The sequence below is a fragment of the Gobio gobio genome (assembly GCF_949357685.1).
Source record: "Gobio gobio genome assembly, chromosome: 22".
Lineage (NCBI taxonomy): Eukaryota > Metazoa > Chordata > Actinopteri > Cypriniformes > Gobionidae > Gobio > Gobio gobio.
The window spans coordinates 46,607,553-46,626,242 of record NC_137118.1 but is presented as its reverse complement, the minus strand read 5'-3'; the positions used below and the strand labels follow the sequence as shown (position 1 = coordinate 46,626,242).

At 39.0% G+C, this 18,690-nt stretch overlaps 1 protein-coding gene across 1 annotated transcript in view; it reads right to left on the bottom strand.

Moving 5' to 3' along the window:
- The window catches only part of pdlim5b (PDZ and LIM domain 5b), a gene marked incomplete at its 3' end in the record, with an annotated part of 188,826 nt that extends 180,872 nt beyond the window's left edge, over nt 1-7,954 (bottom strand). Inside the window, exon 1 of the mRNA XM_079804045.1 lies at nt 7,815-7,954. The remainder of the gene's footprint in view (nt 1-7,814) is intronic.
- Between the last annotated feature and the right edge of the window lie 10,736 nt (nt 7,955-18,690).

Sequence of the window (18,690 nt, the reverse complement as noted above, 5' to 3'; positions counted from 1 at the left end):
GTGTGTGTGTGTGTGTGTGTGTGTGTGTGTGTGTGTGTGTGTGTGTGTGTCACACGCTTCATAACGGGAACATTTACTCATCTTCTCTAATCTAGATCAACAATAGTATTGTGATTCAGACAGAGTTAGAATAACTTCAAAGTCTCCATGAGTTAAAGTTTTGAGCTTTGAGAGCATTTGCAAGTATAAAGCATTAAAGGGTTAGTTCACCCAAAAATGAAAATTCTGTCATTAATTACTGACCCTCATGTGGTTGGACACCCGTCAGACCTCCGTTCATCTTCAGACACAAATGAAGATATTTTAGTGTAAATCTGATGCTCTGAAAGGCCTCCATTGGCTCAATGCACTTTACACTCTCAAGACCCTTAAAAGACACTAAAGACGTCGTTACAAAGTCCATCTCACTACAGTGGTTCTACAATAACTTTATGAAGACGAGAATAGTTTTTGTGCGCAAAAAAACCCTAAATAACGACTTATATAGTGATGACGATTTCAAAACACGGCATCATGAAGCTTCGAAGCGTTATGAATCAGTGAGTCGAATGATGATTCGGATCGCGTGTCAAACCGGCAAACTGCTGAAATTTGGCGATTCAAACTGCTGAATCGACTCACTGATTCATAACGCTTCAAAGCTTCATGAGGCCGTGTTTTGAAATCGTCATCACTATATAAGTCGTTATTTAGGGTTTTTTTGCGCACAAAAACTATTGTCGCCGATTCATAAAGTTATTGTAGAACCGCTGTAGTGAGATGGACTTTGTAACTTTAGTCTTTAGTGTCTTTTAAGGGTCTTGAGAGTGTAAAGTGCATTGAGCCAATGGAGGCCTTTCAGAGCATCAGATTTACACTAAAATATCTTCATTTGTGTCTGAAGATGAACGGAGGTCTGACGGGTGTCCAACGACATGAGGGGAAGTAATTAATGACAGAATTTTCATTTTTGGGTGAACTAACCCTTTAACCAGATATAAAGTTTAGACTTCCAGCCAAACAAAAGAAATGTATAGATAACTCAACTTGTCCATAGGGGTGTATACCAATAAAATTCTCTTTAGAGTGAAGAACATCCATCTCTTTAATTATTGGCAGACTTGGGGCTCCATCACACACTCTGTGCAATGTGACGCCAGGCGTGACGCGAGTGTGTTCCGCGAGTGTGTTCCGCGAGTGTGTTCCGCGAGTGTGTTCCGCGAGTGTGTTCCGCTAGTGTGTTCCGCTAGTGTGTTCCGCGAGTGTGTTCCGCCAGTGTGTTCCGCCAGTGTGTTCCGCCAGTGTGTTCCGCCAGTGTGTTCCGCCAGTGTGTTCCGCGAGTGTGTTCCGCGAGTGTGTTCCGCCAGTGTGTTCCGCCAGTGTGTTCCGCCAGTGTGTTCCGCCAGTGTGTTCCGCGAGTGTGTTCCGCGAGTGTGTTCCGCTAGTGTGTTCCGCGAGTGTGTTCCGCGAGTGTGTTCCGCGAGTGTGTTCCGCTAGTGTGTTCCGCGAGTGTGTTCCGCGAGTGTGTTCCGCGAGTGTGTTCCGCTAGTGTGTTCCGCGAGTGTGTTCCGCGAGTGTGTTCCGCACTCCGCGAGTGTGTTCCGCGAGTGGAATTCTGCTAGTGTGTTCCGCGAGTGTGTTCTGCCAGTGTGTTCCGCGAGTGTGTTCTGCCAGTGTGTTCCGCGAGTGTGTTCTGCGAGTGTGTTCCGCGAGTGTGTTTCGCTAGTGTGTTCTGCGAGTGTGTTCTGCGAGTGTGTTCCGCGAGTGTGTTCCGCGAGTGTGTTCTGCGAGTGTGTTCCGCGAGTGTGTTCCGCGAGTGTGTTCCGCGAGTGTGTTCCGCGAGTGTGTTCTGCGAGTGTGTTCCGCGAGTGTGTTCTGCGAGTGTGTTCCGCGAGTGTGTTCCGCGAGTGTGTTCCGCGAGTGTGTTCCGCGAGTGTGTTCTGCGAGTGTGTTCCGCGAGTGTGTTCCGCACTCCGCGAGTGTGTTCCGCGAGTGGAATTCTGCTAGTGTGTTCCGCGAGTGTGTTCTGCCAGTGTGTTCCGCGAGTGTGTTCTGCGAGTGTGTTCCGCCAGTGTGTTCCGCCAGTGTGTTCCGCCAGTGTGTTCCGCCAGTGTGTTCCGCCAGTGTGTTCCGCGAGTGTGTTCTGCTAGTGTGTTCCGCCAGTGTGTTCTGCGAGTGTGTTCCGCGAGTGTGTTCTGCGAGTGTGTTCCGCACTCCGCGAGTGTGTTCCGCGAGTGGAATTCTGCTAGTGTGTTCCGCGAGTGTGTTCTGCGAGTGTGTTCCGCCAGTGTGTTCCGCGAGTGTGTTCTGCCAGTGTGTTCCGCGAGTGTGTTCCGCCAGTGTGTTCCGCCAGTGTGTTCCGCCAGTGTGTTCCGCGAGTGTGTTCCGCGAGAGTGTTCTGCTAGTGTGTTCCGCCAGTGTGTTCTGCTAGTGTGTTCCGCGAGTGTGTTCTGCGAGTGTGTTCCGCGAGTGTGTTCCGCTAGTGTGTTCCGCGAGTGTGTTCCGCGAGTGTGTTCCGCTAGTGTGTTCTGCGAGTGTGTTCCGCTAGTGTGTTCTGCGAGTGTGTTCCGCTAGTGTGTTCTGCGAGTGTGTTCCGCTAGTGTGTTCTGCGAGTGTGTTCCGCGAGTGTGTTCCGCTAGTGTGTTCCGCGAGTGTGTTTTGCGAGTGTGTTCCGCTAGTGTGTTCCGCGAGTGTGTTCCGCGAGTGTCAGCCGGACGCAGTTCTCATGTCCATGTTCAGCTCCTGGTGTTTAAATCTCAAACGCTCTGCTCATCTGTTCACTCACACACAGGCCCGCGTACACACACACACACACACACACACACACACTTGAAAATTGCTTTTCCTCTTCATTTTCGTTATGCATTATTTGTTTTGGTTGTTTAAAAAAAACACACAATTTTTTTAATCCGATTAATCGATCGATTAAGTGTTAGATTAATCGATTACAAAAAGAATCGATCGCTGTAGCCCTAGTACTCAATATCCCAAATGTTTCCAACTATTTGTAAATGGTGAGATGCTCTTTTACCCGAGGAACCGGGACGTGTGAGGGCGTGGCCTGTCGATGACATCATATCCACGTTCCCCTCGGTTTCTGGTGTTATTCTGCAGAAACGCTTTCATCTCACTGCAGTGTGAACAAGTGTCACAGCAGAGTAACGCCATCCCATCATCAACACACTCAGATGTGTGTAATATGATCAGCAGAGCTGCGTTACCTCACACTCATGAGCGGAGGAGCGGAAGTGGCGACTGTGGCATAATAAAAGTCCTGCTGCTCGCGAGGCGTGTGTTGCGTTCATCTTATTAACAATCGCTCCAGCGGTTCCTCAGCTCCACAACACTCGTCCTGCTTCTGCTTCACTACAGTAACGATAATAATCACATCATCAACATGAGTTCTGCCCGAGTCCTGTCCCGATTCTGAGCTGAAGATCACATGACCCAAGATTCTGCGCTCAAACGTGATGTCATCAAACTACGCCTTTGTTTTGAACAGGCGACCTCTAGCGGACGGGAAACTTACATAGTGCAGCTTTTAAGGGCGTGTTACTAATATGAACCTATAGGCAGTCAGGGTTTTTCCTACATTTAAAAGTTTTTGGCGGCCACCAAAACACATTTTTGTCCCGCCACAGCCTTATTTGATCAGTTATTGTGATTTATGATTGATGTAGTAGGACTGCTGCGCTTGCGTTAACTGAGTGACAGAGAGAACGATCAGAACCATAAACCATAATTTCAATAAACGGGAAACAAATTCAATCCGGTTATGAAGTGTTTTCTGTGTGTTGACAAATCTTTCGCGATGTTCTAACAGACGGGATTCACACACAAAGCGTCTGCTAATGTCCGATTCGCCACCTAATGACTCCTTTGAACCGAATCATTTCAACGACTGGTTAGAACATCTGATCTGTCCAACACTGAACTCATGAATCAGTTTAATCATTTACTCAGAACACCTTAAATGAGAACACAAGTGTGCTTACCCACTTTAGCAAGAGTGGATAGTAAGAATTAGCTTTAATCATCCACAGTCTTTCAGCTTATTTATGTTCACAATGTGTAGTAAAATAAATAGCCTAAAATCATTTAGTTTAGACTGGAGTGAGGTGAACCCAGAACAAAGTTGTTGTTAGCTAGCTGATAATTTTATGAAATTGTATATGGCAGAAAATTAGGCTATTTGTTCATTTTTTTAATACTACTTTTTAATATTGATATGATTATTCCAAAACAATTATCAGTAAATAGTGTAAAAATGAGGAACAAAAACAATCAAGGTATCGTAATAAGATAAGCAAAAGTTACAAACTTTCTTTGATTTTATTTAAAATGTATTGTCAGTATTGTGCTTGCAGATCACGTGGGTAGGGAACTTTTTTACTGTGTGTGTGTGTGTGTATGGATGACCATGTCTGTCAGCCACCACCGAAGACCATTTTTGACCCAGGAAAAACCCTGGCAGTGCACACAACACACACACACACACACACACACACACTCTGATTATTACACACACAGGGAAGCAGCAGCGCGCACACACGCGCGCACACACACACACACGTTTAAATATTAAAAATAAAAGAAGCGTTCAGTCTTTCCGCTCGCATGTAAATAGCGAATCCTCCATGGTGCAGCACAACTGGCTTTTAAAGGGAAAGGGAGATGAGACTCTGATTGGTTTATTGCGCGTTACACCCAAAACACACCAATGACTCATTAAAGGGATAGTTCACCCAAAAATGAAAATTAGCCCATGATTTACTCTCCCTCAAGTCATCCGAGGTGTGTTTGACATTCTTCTTTCAGACGAATAAAATCAGAGTTAGACTTAAAAAGTCCTGGCTACTCCAAGCTTTATAATGACAGTAATAGTTGCTCTGTTTTTGAAGCCCATAAAAGTGCATCTGTCCGTCATATAACTGCTCCACACGGCTCTGGGGTGTTAATAAAGGCCTTCTGAAGCGAATCGATGCGTTTGTGTAAGAAAAAATATCCATATTTAAAACTTTATAAAGTAAAGTTCCAGTTAAAAGTTAAAGACTTCAAACATGTGTAGCTCTGTCATTTTGTCAGATTCAAACAAATCATACATCATTTTGAAGGTTTTTTTTAATAGAGAATGTACTAATTTTTGAAAATTAGCTCATTGCAACTGATTTTGCAAGCAACTGGTCACATATGAACTAAAGCTTTTCATTGATCTGCCAAGTCCCGGTTGGTTTTCTTATGATGCAAACAAGTAGGACGTGACGCCAAAGAGGCACGGCCTGGAAAACGGACAGCCTGGCCCAATAAAAACAGTGCAAAACGTTTATTTAGTGAAATAAAGCAACCGTACATTTCTGATTTCCAACACAGGTTTCAAAAGTGATGTCATAGAAGAACCTTTTTAGGTTCCCTAACAAACCTCGAAGTACCCTAACCCTAAAAATCAAACTTTTTTTCCTTGGAAAGTTTCCATTTTTAAGAGTGTATATTAGCTTACGATCAAAGCCAAACATTGGCCTACTACTTTACGGAAAGTTCCATTAAATAGAGGAATTACCTAATTCTACATCCATCCAAGCCCTAAAACAACACGAATATGACAGCCGTTAAATCCCTGCATGTGTAGACAGGGTTGAGCTACCGATCCATAGGTGGTAATTTAGGAATTTATTATTATGCCAACACATAAAGAAACAGGGCTGGACTTTCAGCGCAACCAACACTTGGCAGTTTAATGCTTAGCCACTGATCTCTGAACCTAGAAACGACCCAAACACATTCTCAGACGCTGATAGCCGGTTGGGTTGTCATCTGCGAAAGCATTCGGAGCTTCCCTGTAAAACACAGGTGTGCTTTTGTAACGCTGACCAACTAATGATTATCCTTTACGGCGAGTTTCATTGGTTCTCTTATGTAACAGGAATGCGCCTGGACAAAACGTCCTTGTGTTTTACTAGACTATAACCGACTTATTATTAAAGAATCCCAATGCTGAGCAGACACCACCTGCAGACCGGAGACATTGAGCCGCACCCGGGCCGGGTTCTGTTCAGGCCTGCTGGATCACGTCCCAATCCGGTCTATTGGGCATGGGCCAGTTTAGGGGGGGTTGGATTGGCACAGTGCGTTTCTATCGCACCTACATTCTGGGAAATATCATATTTCTGATCGAGCACTTCCCCAAACGTCCCCGAAGTAGATTTCATCAAGTTTATCTCACTTTTGGGGCCAATTTCGGAACAAAATATAGTATGTGCAAACGCACAACTCACTTTTAACACTAACTGTTTAGGGTCACTGACCGGTTAGCCATCTGGAACCACCCAAAATACATTAAATTACTGTTAATTTATGTTCATAGTGCCTTTAACCTCCGGGACGTTGTACGAGGACATTATATTTGAGCGAATTTCTCTGACACCATCAAAGTCTTGTAAAGAGATACCATTTGTTTTGAGGTTTCATCAGGACTTTCATCGGTTTCATTGGTCTTTAAAAATGATCAAATTTAGCATCTTGTAATGATCATTTAACAAAATTCAACCACAGCACTCAAGTTAGTCAGATAAATCAAATAAGGGTTTTAATCGTACAAGGACATTATATTTTAGTGAATTTCTCTGACGCCATAAATATCACAGTTTTCCTGTAAAGAGATACCATATGTTTTGAGGTTTCATCAACTCCTAGGTCTTTAAAAATGATCAAATTTAGCATGATAATATCTTGCAATGATCATTTAAATCTATCTGATACTAATTGTTTGTTATAAATCAACATCTCAGGAAAATCGTATGGGGTTTCTAATCAAAATATGACTTTCTGTTACAAAACATGGCATTAAATTCATACTCAAGAGACACCGGGGCTTTAATCATGTTTATCAGGCATTCTGGGAAACACACCAAGTGAACAGGGAGAGACATTACATATCAATATTCCAATGAAATGGGATATCATTATGGAAATGTTGCCAACTATTACTCCTGTTATTACACTTTGTATAGCTACATGACATTGAATGGGAAAACCCATGTATGGCCATTTTACCCACATATTGCATAAAGTAAGTCCTGTGTAAAGACATAGCATAACATATGATTAAAATATCAAAAAATCCATTCGTTTCTTATGCTCTAAACAATGTAATGACATGAAAAATACTCAAAAGACTTTGTTTTCCTGGGTCTATTTCCACTTAAAATGTGCCTCAAATGTCTGTTATTCCGCATGTAACATCACTTTTAGAGCAGAACTACATCAAAATCACCACAAACTCCCATCATGAGGACAAATAAACAAGTTCACACACATTAAGTAAGAACTTTTTACTGTTGTGTTACTCATTTAAAACAGCAACTCTCAAGGACAACATGACAGGACAATGACACCTCGTCAAAATCAAATCTCTACACAATAACGTGTGACTTATCAAGTACATCCAGTGCTGAAATAACTGTATATTTGCTTATTTAACGCTATATTGACACACCCTGAGAACAAAACCACTTCCTCATTGAGTCAATCACGAACCGCTTTACCTTTCAAACCTGACACGGCGCCAAAAAAAATAACCGACAATCTTCATTCAAAGTTAACCGTCACCCACAGACGAACATTACCTGAATACATACACATTGTGTTTTGATTATTAATTTTTTTTTACGATATAAATCATATTTATAATATCTGAAACTAACAATAACTTTAAATCGGATCAGATTAAGGAGTTTTTTTTTTCTTCACGCGATTTGCAACATTGTAAACTCGTCTCGCGCAGCGTCCACGCAAAAGTCCCGGGAACGCGCAACGACACGCGTGTTCATGTCACTCACCTCTGATGTGCTGTGGAGCCGCTGTGGAGTCAAACTGTGAGTGAGCAAGAGAAAGCAAACGACTTTAGAAACTCTCCAGCCACTGTCTGACTGACTTCCGCCCCTTTAACACACGCTGGAGGAAATTCCCTGCGCGCACTGACGCACTGACGTCACCGGCGCGATGATTGACAGCCCGAGACTGACTGACAGCACATATGGGGAATAGATATAGAGTTATTGTTTTATTATTAGTAGTAGTATCTCCATTTTTCTTTTCCTTTGTGCAATCCTCATTATGTAACTATTGATTTTAGCTCATTTGTCAACTATACACACATTTAAAATGATATGTTCTGCCTCTTTTCACTTAATTTATAAGCATTTTGCACTGTTTTTATGTATGCAGCTCAAACAGACTTTTTGGGGTTGTCATGCTCACTAATTTCATATGACAAGAAATGCAGTTTAGTGGTCATTTGACTCTTTTCATGTATATTATGATTGTGGTTATAGGCAAAAATACGGCAAATTTGTTACTGTGTCACCACACCTACCTATTTTTACATTAAAGGCACAATATGTAATATATTCTGATTAAAATATCCAAAAAAAAACACTACAACGTTATATATTTGACTTGTGGACGTACATTATCCCAAATGTTTCCAATAATGTTTAAATCCAGAGAAATAAGCATTTTTAACCAGGATACGAACCGTGTCCGTGCGTTGAAAAAGAATAATAAAAAAACGGTCAAATGACTGCAGCTACGGCTGCCAAACAAAACCATAAAATTGAAGGAAAATATCTTAATGTAAATAAGGAAAAATCTGTAAAATATAGCAGTGTTTTCTCTAAAACTTTTAATGTAAATTTCTTTATTTGAATTAATATATTTTACTTAAATTTCACGTTTTTTGTTAGGCAGCCGTTTTTAACGTTTTTTACAGAGTAAATATAAAACTAATAAGATTTACTTTAAACTTACAAAGAATAATGTTAAATTATTTGTATGGACATAAACCTTTAATAATGTGCTAAATATTTTATTACAGATTATTTCTGTAATTTTACATACATTTGTATGTAATTTAAGAAAACAGAAAATTACTGTAATTCGTCATTAATTATATAATTGTCAAGTCGTTAATTTACAGATATTGTTTGTAATTTTACATGAATTTGTATGTTATTTATGAAAACAGAAAAATACTGTATAAATAATACATGATTTTCCTGTATAAAAAAATTTGAATTACTGTAATTTGTCATTAATTATATAATCCTTAAAATAACAGTCAAGTTGTTTATTTACAGATATTGTTTGTAATTTTACATAGTTTTAAACATAATTCAAAATTACAATAAAATACTGTAAAACATTTACAGTTATTTTCCATACAATTTGGATTTTTTTTTTTACAGCTTACCTGCATTACCCTCGATTTTTTTTTTTTTTGTAATTTTGTTTGTAGAAACCATGGAAACACAAAGACACTTTAACATAAAGTGTTGATTATAGGATTATATTCAGATGGTGAGATGATGATCATTGTAGCCGATCACACACATGTTGAGCGCATGAATGCAGGATTTCGTCATTACAATTCGATTTCTGCACTCTAACGAATGTGTTTTCATCATAAATAACAGTGCAAACACATGTAAATAAGAGATTTGTTGATTATTATGGGAGTTTCGGTGCGAGTCCAGAACTCAGTCACTGATAAACTCCCGCTATTTGATTGACAGCTCCAGTGATTGTAAAGGGAGCGTTCTTTGATCGCTTTCTATATATAATTTAATCACAGTTTAAATAAGATTATTTTCATCCTGCTAAGAGAAACAATGTGAAGTTGAGCGTTTAGTCACTGGTTTGATTTACTGACACACAGACAAAGAACATCTGACTGTACACGAATCACATCAGAAATCACTGATCTCAGATCAGGCGTTAGCTTTAACACGGTTACTCACATGTTGTGGCGTTACTGTCGAGTCCATATCGGAAAAGTCTTGCAAAGAAATCGCGACTGATTTCCCAAAGAATCCACAGTGAAATGTAACAAATACAAATAAATAATGCTCGACTGAGACATTCACATTGATGAAAATAAATAAGCACATTCCCAGCATTAGGATCCTTGAAGGTCATGTATTTTTTTCTCCTCGTCATCTCACTAACACTCCAGTGGGAGGGGCCAGAGTTGTGATGATGAAGTAGGCGTTGATCTTTGGTCTTTATTATAGGCTCGTTCGAATCGTTCGCTTGGTTACAATAAAAGCTGATTTTGGACTAACAGGGAAGTTTTCAGTTCTGAAACTTACAGGATATTATAGTATGATGACCTCTTATATGTCAAGAGAAATTGGATTTCTCAGTTCATGACCACTTTTTACTGTATTATTAGGCGTACGCGAGGGTCAGCGTATCTTGGGTTGAAAATGTATGTTGGGTTGAAAATGGACAAACGCAGCAATCGGGTTGTTTTAACCCAGTGATTGGGTTGTTTTAACCCAGTGATTGGGTTGTTTTAACCCAGTGAATGGGTTGTTTTAACCCAGTGATTGGGTTGTTTTAACCCAGTGATTGGGTTGTTTTAACCCAGTGAATGGGTTGTTTTAACCAAGCAATTGGGTTGTTTTAACCCAGTGAATGGGTTGTTTTAACCCAGTGAATGGGTTGTTTTAACCCAGTGATTGGGTTGTTTTAACCCAGTGATTGGGTTGTTTTAACCCAGTGAATGGGTTGTTTTAACCAAGCAATTGGGTTGTTTTAACCCAGTGAATGGGTTGTTTTAACCCAGTGAATGGGTTGTTTTAACCCAGTGATTGGGTTGTTTTAACCCAGTGATTGGGTTGTTTTAACCCAGTGATTGGGTTGTTTTAACCCAGTGAATGGGTTGTTTTAACCCAGTGATTGGGTTGTTTTAACCCAGTGATTGGGTTGTTTTAACCAAGCAATTGGGTTGTTTTAACCCAGTGAATGGGTTGTTTTAACCCAGTGATTGGGTTGTTTTAACCCAGTGATTGGGTTGTTTTAACCCAGTGATTGGGTTGTTTTAACCCAGTGATTGGGTTGTTTTAACCCAGTGAATGGGTTGTTTTAACCCAGTGATTGGGTTGTTTTAACCCAGTGAATGGGTTGTTTTAACCAAGCAATTGGGTTGTTTTAACCCAGTGAATGGGTTGTTTTAACCCAGTGAATGGGTTGTTTTAACCCAGTGATTGGGTTGTTTTAACCCAGTGAATGGGTTGTTTTAACCCAGTGATTGGGTTGTTTTAACCCAGTGATTGGGTTGTTTTAACCCAGTGAATGGGTTGTTTTAACCCAGTGATTGGGTTGTTTTAACCCAGTGATTGGGTTGTTTTAACCCAGTGAATGGGTTGTTTTAACCCAGTGATTGGGTTGTTTTAACCCAGTGATTGGGTTGTTTTAACCCAGTGAATGGGTTGTTTTAACCCAGTGAATGGGTTGTTTTAACCCAGTGATTGGGTTGTTTTAACCCAGTGATTGGGTTGTTTTAACCCAGTGAATGGGTTGTTTTAACCAAGCAATTGGGTTGTTTTAACCCAGTGAATGGGTTGTTTTAACCCAGTGAATGGGTTGTTTTAACCCAGTGATTGGGTTGTTTTAACCCAGTGATTGGGTTGTTTTAACTCAGTGATTGGGTTGTTTTAACCCAGTGATTGGGTTGTTTTAACCCAGTGATTGGGTTGTTTTAACCCAGTGATTGGGTTGTTTTAACCCAGTGAATGGGTTGTTTTAACCAAGCAATTGGGTTGTTTTAACCCAGTGAATGGGTTGTTTTAACCCAGTGAATGGGTTGTTTTAACCCAGTGATTGGGTTGTTTTAACCCAGTGAATGGGTTGTTTTAACCCAGTGATTGGGTTGTTTTAACCCAGTGATTGGGTTGTTTTAACCCAGTGATTGGGTTGTTTTAACCCAGTGATTGGGTTGTTTTAACCCAGTGAATGGGTTGTTTTAACCAAGCAATTGGGTTGTTTTAACCCAGTGAATGGGTTGTTTTAACCCAGTGAATGGGTTGTTTTAACCCAGTGATTGGGTTGTTTTAACCCAGTGATTGGGTTGTTTTAACCCAGTGAATGGGTTGTTTTAACCAAGCAATTGGGTTGTTTTAACCCAGTGAATGGGTTGTTTTAACCCAGTGAATGGGTTGTTTTAACCCAGTGATTGGGTTGTTTTAACCCAGTGATTGGGTTGTTTTAACCCAGTGATTGGGTTGTTTTAACCCAGTGAATGGGTTGTTTTAACCCAGTGATTGGGTTGTTTTAACCCAGTGATTGGGTTGTTTTAACCAAGCAATTGGGTTGTTTTAACCCAGTGAATGGGTTGTTTTAACCCAGTGATTGGGTTGTTTTAACCCAGTGATTGGGTTGTTTTAACCCAGTGATTGGGTTGTTTTAACCCAGTGATTGGGTTGTTTTAACCCAGTGAATGGGTTGTTTTAACCCAGTGATTGGGTTGTTTTAACCCAGTGAATGGGTTGTTTTAACCAAGCAATTGGGTTGTTTTAACCCAGTGAATGGGTTGTTTTAACCCAGTGAATGGGTTGTTTTAACCCAGTGATTGGGTTGTTTTAACCCAGTGAATGGGTTGTTTTAACCCAGTGATTGGGTTGTTTTAACCCAGTGATTGGGTTGTTTTAACCCAGTGAATGGGTTGTTTTAACCCAGTGATTGGGTTGTTTTAACCCAGTGATTGGGTTGTTTTAACCCAGTGAATGGGTTGTTTTAACCAAGCAATTGGGTTGTTTTAACCCAGTGAATGGGTTGTTTTAACCCAGTGAATGGGTTGTTTTAACCCAGTGATTGGGTTGTTTTAACCCAGTGATTGGGTTGTTTTAACCCAGTGAATGGGTTGTTTTAACCAAGCAATTGGGTTGTTTTAACCCAGTGAATGGGTTGTTTTAACCCAGTGAATGGGTTGTTTTAACCCAGTGATTGGGTTGTTTTAACCCAGTGATTGGGTTGTTTTAACTCAGTGATTGGGTTGTTTTAACCCAGTGATTGGGTTGTTTTAACCCAGTGATTGGGTTGTTTTAACCCAGTGATTGGGTTGTTTTAACCCAGTGAATGGGTTGTTTTAACCAAGCAATTGGGTTGTTTTAACCCAGTGAATGGGTTGTTTTAACCCAGTGAATGGGTTGTTTTAACCCAGTGATTGGGTTGTTTTAACCCAGTGAATGGGTTGTTTTAACCCAGTGATTGGGTTGTTTTAACCCAGTGATTGGGTTGTTTTAACCCAGTGATTGGGTTGTTTTAACCCAGTGATTGGGTTGTTTTAACCCAGTGAATGGGTTGTTTTAACCAAGCAATTGGGTTGTTTTAACCCAGTGAATGGGTTGTTTTAACCCAGTGAATGGGTTGTTTTAACCCAGTGATTGGGTTGTTTTAACCCAGTGATTGGGTTGTTTTAACCCAGTGAATGGGTTGTTTTAACCAAGCAATTGGGTTGTTTTAACCCAGTGAATGGGTTGTTTTAACCCAGTGAATGGGTTGTTTTAACACAACAATTGGGTTGTTTTAACCCAGTGATTGGGTTGTTTTAACCCAGCAATTGGGTTGTTTTAACCCAGCGATTGGGTGGTTTTAACCCAGGGATTGTGTTGTTTTAACCTAGCGATTGGGTTGTTTAGCGATTGGGTTGTTTTAATCCAGTGAATGGGTTGTTTTAATCCAGTGAATGGGATGTTTTAACCCACCAATTGGGTTGTTTTGAGCAAACATTTACCCCAACCGCTGGGTTAAAACAATCCATTCACTGGGTTAAAACAACCCAATGAAATTTGTCAATTTTCAACCCAACTTGGGCTGTTTTTGACCCAGCATTTGTGCATGTGACGCAAATTTCGTCATCAGAAGTGTACGGGTTACTGAACGCGCACCACCGGATTTTCACGCACATTTAAATGATTTTGCAGTATTTACATGGGTTGTAACACGTGGCGTCGAACGGCATGCGTTGCAACGCTCGCTTACACGTAAAAAAAATAAAAACGAAGTATACTTTCAGCTTTACCCCACAGCCTACGCATGATCGGAAGAAGCGGAAATCTGCGGCATATTAATAATATGAACAGAGGTGTCAAAAGTATTCGCATTCATTACTCAGGTAGAAGTATAGATACTGGGGTTTAAAAAGACTTCTGTAGAAGTTGAAGTATCAACTCAAGCTTTTTACTCAAGTAAAAGTGTAAAAGTAACTGGTTTCAAAACTACTTAAAGTATAAAAGTAAAAGTAATGTAAGGGGAAAAATGCCATTAAAGGGGTAGTTCACCCAAAAATGAAATTTCTGTCATAATTTACTCAAATTGTTCCAAACCTGTATGAGTTTCTTTGTTCTGAAGATTGAAGAATTTTTGTAACCAAGCAGATTATATGCAACCATTGACTGCCATAGTATTTTCCCCTACTATGGCAGTCAATGGTTGCTCTATCTGCTTGGTTACAAACATTCTTCAAAATATCTTCAGAACAAAAACTCATACAGGTTTGGAACAACTTGAGGGTGAGTAAATGATGACAGAATTTTCATTTTTGGGTGAAGTATCCCTTTAAGGACAAAAGATTAGGCCGTGCCACAGTGCATACCCCACCTCCTCAAAAAAAACATTTTTCTGAAGGCCATAATGACTATAATGTTATATTAAAAAGTTAATGTTGAACATTTTTAGATGCACTTGACTACGCGTTTCAGCCGCATATATTCCCATTGAAAATGAACGCATTTTAGGACAATGCAAATACATTAAAGAACCATATTGTGTACTACTGAGCATTAACGTGTTTCATGGAGTGGAAGATTTGATGACTAGTTGCCTTTAAATATTGTAAAGGTGCAAAAAGTCAAAATTCAGAGGCATGTTATCAATAACCATTTTTTGAATGTGTGATCAGTGTGGCCAGATTGGGTCAACAATTTCCAGCCCAAAAACCTCACCAAATGTACATTTATATTTAAAAAAAATGGTTATTGATAACAATTTTGCACCTCTTACAATACTTATAGGCAACTAGTCACTCGAAGAAAAAAACCCAAAACTTTAACTCTCAAAATAATGTGATATTATTTTATTGCCATACCAATCAATGTTGATAAGTAAGTTACCATTTTATCTCCTTAAAGCATAACATTGATGATTAAAAAAAAAAAAACATCCCAGTAAAACGGTTCAAATATGACTATATGTCCAGGTAGAAACTGTCAAAACAGCAATCCCTTAGAAAAACACAAGATTTTCAATGTCAACAGTAAGAAGCCAATTTACGTGCAAAAAGTGCCCAATATAGAGATTGGAAAAAGCAATGTAATTAACAGGCATTTCACACGTTAATGCACACACCAATGTCAAAATGTGTAATTCATTGATACTGTACAATAATCTGTCAACAAATAAATAACAACAATGCGCTTACCCTTGTGTTGCACTTTGCTTTGACAAAACTACAGTACGTCTTTCGTGAAGTACATGGCACATAAACTTAGTACAGTCAACACGGATTAATCGTTGATTTAAACCTCTTTCAGCAGCTGTCGGGGTTGCTAGTTGCAGATGTCCTGAGTGTGTATATGACGATGGACAGGAGTCGCGGTTATATTTAAAGAGTCTTCGAGTCACAGGTGTAAGTCACGTTTGAGAGTTGAGTCACTCTCCCACTCTTTACTGTAGATACAACTTACTGTGTATTTATGCCACTGGCATAGTGATCACTGGAATATACAGCTAAAGTTATCGCGCTAAAAACCGGCTAAAGTCATGAATGAGGCTGAGCACGTCTGCCTGCTGATCGCTGATTGGCTGAAAGTGCGTGCTCTCGTCGACGAGAACCCGCCCTATCTGGCAGCATGGTGTGTGATTTGTGCAGGTGCAGGCGTGAATGATCGCCTACAACCCAATAGGGTGTCGGAATGGTTTGTGTTTATCCTTCTCATCCAACCACAATCATATTCACTCTGTCCGGATGGCGCGATTTATCTGGATAGTTTTTTTTTTTTTTATGACAAGCCGGAATGAAAACATGCCGAAATGGAATAGGAGTAACGAGGCTATTTTTAAAATGTAAGGAGTAGAAAGTACAGATAATTGCTTGAAAATGTAAGGAGTAGAAGTAAAAAGTAGGCTGAAAAATAATTACTCCAGTAAAGTATAGATACTCAACATTTTTACTTAAGTAAGGTAACGAAGTATTTGTACTTCGTTACTTGACACCTCTGAATATGAATCCCTAATAAAAGCTCCATCAAGCTAGTCCTTTGTTTTGAATAAGCGAACTCTAGCGGAGAGAAATTACATATTGTGCCTTTAAGTAAAAATACACTTGGTTGGAAGCCAGGAGCACTTCCAGTACTTAAAACTCTGAGATTGTTCGGTAATAATCTTTGATGTCAGTTCTAAAAACAAACGTGAGTTTCTTTTATAATGCATCTCATAGGACTTTTTTTTTTAAACTAACTAACTAACAATAACTTTAATAAGCTGTAACAATCCAAGTGATGTCATTGCACATGTATGCCGGAGACGCCCGGCTCATGCCAGTGTTAGGGACACAATGATCAGTCTCAGCTCGAGGTGAGGTCACTTTTTCCCCATCTCAGCTTTTATAAGAGTCAACGTGCATCATGCCAGGAATACCAGAAAATCCATCCCAGTCGATGACAACAACTGGAAACTTGTTAATCACTGTTGTGTGATATACTGTCTGATCAGTGGTCAGGTGAAGTCTGTTTTCCATCGTTTAAGCTGAAGGACTGACTTCATTCAATGGTCAATTGAGTACTAGTTCAAATGATGTGGTCAAATACTGCCCTCTAATGGCTAAAACATTCCTACAAACAACACTGCTCTTACAAAAAATAAACTTTTCTCAATTTTCTAAAAGGAATGAGTAATGAGTACAAATAAATAAAATAGATAAATAAAATAAATAAATGAAAACATAAAAAAAGAGAAAAGTTTCCTGTGGAGTATTCTAGAGATTTGCAGAAGCGCGGAAAAAATTTATATTCATGAGTCAAGAAGGCCAGCGTTTACGTTTCAGCCAATCAGGGAGGTCTACTGGCCGATCGTCGGTTACATAATTAATATTCATGAGCTCAGCTTCGCCTCAGATCCATCGATCGGGATTACAAGCGTTGCGTTTTGGGTCAGTTGTTTCTGGTTAATAGTCAACCTTTAAAACATCTGTATCTATGCAGCTGTGATCAAAGTTGTATGAATGCTTGGACGATGGCAGGTAAATTAAGGCGGAAGTTTAATCAATGATGTTCTGTGATAGAGATTTCTTGATGAAACTTCGACGTCTCAGCCGATAAAACGTGTAGAGTGACCACACAGGGAAAAGACCACTACAATAAAGTACAATACAGATTTTGTATCTGATATAAACCCAAATATATTTATATATCTGATATATAACCCAAATAAATATTTGGGTTAAATAATTTAAGAATACAATGTCACTTACCTTTTTTTTTTACCTTTTTTTTTAACGGTTTAATGACTAGCGTAACTGTTAGCATATGCGACTGTTTAGCAGGGTTTCATATAATATTAAAATATGCCAAGAATTACATAGTATGTTAACAAAAATGTACAATGGTAGTCACATAATCTTTGTGCTTAGTATTTTTGTCTTGTTTTCCCAGTACAAATATCTAAACATTCTTACATCAATTTGAGATGCAAAATAACTTGTAATTTTGTTGTTGAGAAACTATCAAAATTAAGCGAGTTTATGGTTAAAACAAGAAAATATTTCTGTCTGTGACGTCATAAAAAATAATAGTTTTCCCTTTAAATTCAGTTAATTTTTCTGACCTCACTAACAGATATTTTTAAGCATAAACTCAAATTATTTTAATGATTTATTCAGAAAAAAAGACTTAATAATATATTAAGTCAATTTGCTTCCTGATTAAATGTGTCTTGACTTAAAAATGTTTCGATATAGTGGAAAATACTGAGTAAGAAAATAATTTTTGCAGTGCATCGTAAAATGTACGTAATTTTTATTTTGCAAGATTTTGCACACAGATTTTTAAAGTAAATGTCACATATGAAATTAAGTAAACTCTACTTAACAAAGAAAATAACTAACTTTTAACTTGGCCAGTAAAAGGTTGAGTTATTTCTTCTTAGTTGAAGTTTCCTTTGCAATACCTTTACTCAAACAATATAATAACACACTTTTAAAGTGTATGCTTTACTTAGAAACTTAGAAAGTAAATAACACAACAGATATTGTGTATCTACATAATAAAAGTACGGCACCTGATCGCAGAGACCTGATCCATCATCGGTAACATTCGATGGATCGTTTTTGTAAAATCGTGAAAATAAATAATTGGGAATCATGTTTAAAAAACAGTGCACATTTCATTTTATTATAACTTTTATGTTGGTTTGGTCGTTTGGCTGTTTCCTTATAAAGGTCCAGAAATGTGTGTTTTTTTGTGTGTAATTTGTCAGGTGGCTTTTTTAACCCTTAAATGCATACTTCGGGTCTTTAGTGACCCGGGACGTCATTCACTACCCTCCTCCTCCTCATTCATTTTATTTAAGTTAGACATCAACCTTCTTAGTATTCCTCAATCAATTCATTATAACAAGAAAAAAACAATCAAATTATAAAAGAATGCCTGTTTTTCCATTCATTTTTTGTACAAAATTGGATAGGGTCGCTGACGGCCCGAGGTGTGTACGAGTGTACTTTTTTTTTCTTTTCTGCACAACAATAATTGAATCACTTGTCACTTGATGGTGGATCTGGTGAAGAAGCTGATCAAAATATTGATTTTGAAGATGTTGAAAATGATAGTTTTGAGAATATGTCGCCTGTCGCAATATATCAATATATCATACAATATA